The sequence below is a fragment of the Etheostoma spectabile genome, chromosome 6, assembly GCF_008692095.1.
Source record: "Etheostoma spectabile isolate EspeVRDwgs_2016 chromosome 6, UIUC_Espe_1.0, whole genome shotgun sequence".
Lineage (NCBI taxonomy): Eukaryota > Metazoa > Chordata > Actinopteri > Perciformes > Percidae > Etheostoma > Etheostoma spectabile.
The window spans coordinates 27985235-27990203 of NC_045738.1; the positions used below are offsets into that span (position 1 = coordinate 27985235).

Genomic DNA, 4969 nt, shown 5'->3' on the forward strand with positions numbered 1-4969 from the left:
CAACTCATTTGACAATGGCTTTAATGTAGTCTGGTTGTCTCTGAGCCGGTTCGCCTTCTGTCCTCAGCTTGCTGCGTCTCTTTGTGTACACGGAGAAAGAAGAAAAAGTCCAGAGTCAGAGATCACAGGGATGAATATGTTAGCAACGTGATAGACTTGGCTTGCTTTGCTGATAAGTACAGCAGGTGTTCAAACTTGAAACGCCTCAACAGGATGTGATTGGTCTATGTCCACTGACAGTAGTTTTCTTTTCTTACAGTCTTCTAGGATGTCCTTAATGGCCCGGTTGTTCGTTGCGTTGGACAGACAGGGGTGATCGCTGTTCTAATCAAGCTCCATATATGACGGACTCTAGGCTCCAAGCCTCCCAACCAAGTTAATGTCATTAAATAAATAATGAAAGAGATGTATTATCTATCACTCCATCCGACATGGGATCATCCATGTATTATGCATTACCTTCTCTAATTTATTCATTAAGACAAAACCAAAGTCTTGTTACCTCATTTCTAAGACATGAGCCCAAGCCATGCTGACACACGCCTATTTATACACAGACACACAGGTCTACAAGGCTAGTTGCAACAAATCCACCGGTGATTAATTGAAATATAGGACATAATGTGCTCATATTATGCATTATCATATTATTTTCCGGTTCAATTGTATTTAGAGGTTTTATCAGATTAGGTTTACATAGTTTAATTTTCAAAAAACACCATATTGCTGTTGTACTGCACATTGCTGCAGCTCCTCTTTTCACCCTGTGTGTTGATCTGTTTCAGTTGCGGAATGAGGCGTCTCACTTCTATTCCATCTCTTTTTGGGACTTGGACATGCGCAGTAGCTAGGTAAGGACTACTAGCCACTCAGAAGCAGAGTTTGGGAGGAAAAAAGCCAAAAAGCAGAATATGAGCACTTTAAGAAGTATTCAAAGCTCATTCATTTACTTGGTAATGCTCTTTTTATCTAAAGCATAATTGTGTATAAATGTTATTCTGTTTCTACTATTCCATCAATCTTAGCACACTAACAATGTTGTATCTTTTGTTTTTGAGTTAATTGGTTAGTGAGTTATTTATATATTGATTTCTATTCATTGATTGCGTAAAGCATATGAAACCTGTATTGCCTGACACACAAAAAGTGTATTACTCGTCTAAAGTTGTGTTTTTTTTAACTCCCTTTGAGAGCCATTGTGTTTGCAGAGATTTGCAGTGGTGGAAAGTAACTAGGTATATTTTCTTAAATCCTAAATTAAACAAATATACTTCCTAAAAACTACAATTTTAAAGTAATTGTACTTAAGAATTTCCATTTCACGTTCTTCTAGAAATATTGCACAATGCAGTTATCTTACGGCTATAGTTACCATTTCAGATGTGACATCTAATCTAGTAAAAATAATTATTAAAGTACCACAGTACAGTGGGCTCCATCTGGACCCGTTACAGCTACACCATAAAAAAACAACTGATGCAGCAGTACTGAGAAAAAAAAAATATATATATATATATACACATTATAAAAACTGAAAGAGTACTTTTACTTTTCTAAAGTACATTTTAATACTTGGTGCTTTTACGTGAAGTTTTGAATACAGGATGTTTTCCTGTAATGGAGTATTTTGACATTGTAGCATTGCTACTAGTGCTATTGAGTGATTGTGTATGTATTGCTATACTTTAAGTTGAAGTTAACTTTTCAATTTGTTTTTGTTTTTTCTCCTGCTGTATTTGTGTAAGAACCCCCATATCCCCCCCCCCCCAACACACACTTGTGTCCCCACACTACTGCTCCACAGTGTGCAAATGTCAATAAAATCCTTAGCAGGTTAATCTCCCACCAATGGGAACATGAACACTTTATCCAAAGCCGCATATGTTTCACACCCGGGGTCGATTTACTGCATGTCAGGGGCGATATTAGCATTCATATTAGCCGCTCTGCCAATGTATGATATTCGTCATTGCCAGCCCTTTAGCACACCAACACAGTTCAGGGATGCTTATCTCATGAGCCATAAATTAGGGGATGAATTCCCTCCGAAACATCGAAGGATGGAGGATGGAGGATGGAGTCATTGTGCTTGTGTGGTGTTTTGACACTGTAATGACACATGTTTTACAATCACCCCCTTCCCCTTTTCATTCGGAGGAGTGGACCTGTCCGCTCCTGCTGGAGAGAAATGGGCCTCTCGGACATTACCACCTCCTCCCAGGGGACACATAAATGAGCGAGTAGCAATAGGGGGAGACTATAAGAGGAGGAGGAAGAAGAAGACGAAGGTAGAACTGGAGTATGTCCAAACACCGGAGGAGGGAGGGACTTATATACTGTGTGTGTGTGTGTGTGTGTGTGTGTGTGTGTTACAATGTTGGGGGAGTTGATGGGATGATGCAGAAAGGGAAAAGCGAGAGAGAGTGTGTTTGTTTATAATTGCAGCCAGGGCTGCAGCACAAGCACAAAGGTGCATCATTACTTACCTGACAGAGCGCCACAATCACAGGCCCTCCCTAATAAATACTCGTTACTAAAAACTAGAATACAAATAAAGTGAAGGTCACATCTGAGGGAGGCGTGATCTAGTCCAGAGTTAGGTGTCTTACCAATCAACCCCACCCCTCTCTCTCGTTCCCTACCTCTCTGTTTCCTCACACTGGGTCTCTCTTTCTTGCTCTCTCTCTCTCTCGCGCGCTCATTACAGGAGAAGCCATGCAGCGCTGGTTAGGAGAACGTGTGATGAGCCTTGGGAGATATATCCACTGGGAGGGAGAGAGGTAGAAAAAGACTGAAGGGGAATAGATAAAAAAAAAATGCTGACTTGTCTTCAAAGGAGGCAAAAATAATTGAAATGGGATGTGCGTGCGTGCGTGTGTGTGTACGTGTGTATGTGTGTGCGTGTGCAGGACGGGTGGGGTGGGGCGTCGGGTGTAGATTGAGTGGCTCCATGTTCGAGTTGGTCATTAATTGAGGAGGAATGTGAAACACTGTGTGGTCCTCGGCCGACACCCTCGCCGACACACAAGGGGAGATTGATAGAGGAAACGGCGTGATAAAGATATGAAAGAAGGGAGGAGAGGGAGAGGGAGAAGGAAGTGAGCGGCGAAAACATAATAAAGGGGAGGGAGCGGTGCTGGGCCCGACTGGATCACGGACGAGGGAGAAAGCGAGCGAGTTCAAAGTGGGCCTAGACTGAGTCCTGTCCTCGCCGTGTCCTTCCTCGAGCCCCGAGTCACGCATCGCTCATCTTGTCACATTGAACTCCAGATGCTCCTACCCCGGAGAACGCTCCGGCCTCGGCCATTTTTCTTCATTCTCGCTAACAATTTGGTAATGAAATATTGATTTTTAGTTAGATTCATATTGATGCCATTAGCTTTGCATTGATAAATCACGTTTGGCTGCTTGTCTAGCGCGGCAGAGCAAGAGCCAGGGCGGAGAGATTACAATCAAAGCCACTGATGTGTTAATTTGATGGATATTTCCCCTCCGCCACCCCCCTCACACACACACACACACACACACACACACACACACACACACACACACACACACACACACCCTCCTTCGTTCTTCCTTTATGTTTCACTGCGTTTCATAACATTGTGGTTTTTTTCATTTTTTTATTACAAAGCACCCTGTAGGGATATTTATGTCCATGTCCATTTCTCCTGAAATAGCCTTTCAGCTGGCCTGCCTGTGGCAACACCGCACAGTCTTAAAGTCATTTCATCTCTTATAGACAAGAGAGGAATATGAGGGACTGATTCACACCCGTTGAGTCAAATGAGGCAAACAGGAGAGGGCATGGCTATTTCTACACTTTGAGGCCAAAAATAAAAGCAGCATCAGAGACTCGCTGTTTATGAGAGGCGCTTATTTCTTTGCGTGTGATAACCATAATCACTTAGGGGCAAGCGATGTGGATAATAATCAGTTTTTCAATATTTATCGTCAAAACTATTGCCAATATATGTAGAAGCAGGGGAAGCAGCTCTCAGGGTTACATTTTTTAAGCAGAAACTCAGTTTGAATGCCTCAAAATGTTACAGCTCTCTTAAGCGTTCCACATGCTAGGTTGGGAGGATATAACATTTGAGAAACATTAGAATCATTTTCCAGATTAGGGCGGTTTTTAAATGAGTCTCCTGCCGCAGCTTCGCCTTCCAACTGCAATATGTGTCTGCACACAGTCATCTTAATGAAAGGAAATGATGGCGTTCACTTTAATGACGTGGAGTTCAAGGACTGCTTATTGTTCCAGAGAAAAGCCATCTTTTTTCACGGTAATATGAGTCTTTCTCTTCGATTTTCTTTTCTTTCTTTTTTTTCTCTCCCCACAATGCAATTTCATTTTGAGAAACAGACACCGAAGGTTAAATGTGCTATATAGGTTGTCAAAATATGAGAGAGAATTCCGGATGTGAAACAGATATATTGATAACGTCCCCGCGTGCAGTTATCATTTTTTTGATAATACTTCATCTCAACTTTTTTTTTTTTTATCTTTCTGGGCAATTATGCAAAACAGAATATAGCCCTAATTATCACAGACACATGAGCCACTCTGTTTCACTCTAGTTATAAAGCAATCCTACTGTAGATGATCATCCCAACTTTATCCCTTCAACACCCTGCACACATTTCTATGCAGCGTTTTAAAGGAATGAAGCAATGGCAATCCAATTTACAGCATGTTTACTGTGTGTGTCATAAAAGAGCTCCCTGTTTACATGTAATCTCTAATTTAGTGCTCTGCATGGAGTGAATCTCCCACATGCTACTTCTCCAAATATTTTGGTCCAAATGTGACTTTGTTTGATGTAATGACAATAACTGGTATTAAAGGCAGGCAGATGATTCCCAGACGTCTGGGGTGCTCTGACATTTACTCGAAAACACAATTAAACACCAGAGTTATGGCTTCTTTAGGGTTCCGCGTTTTCCCTTTGATCCCGTAGTGCCC

General features: G+C 41.7%; 1 long non-coding RNA gene across 1 annotated transcript in view; it reads left to right on the forward strand.

Moving 5' to 3' along the window:
• LOC116691129 (uncharacterized) overlaps positions 1–4969 on the forward strand; it is a 6668-nt gene that overhangs the window by 607 nt on the left and 1092 nt on the right. The window lies entirely within an intron of this gene.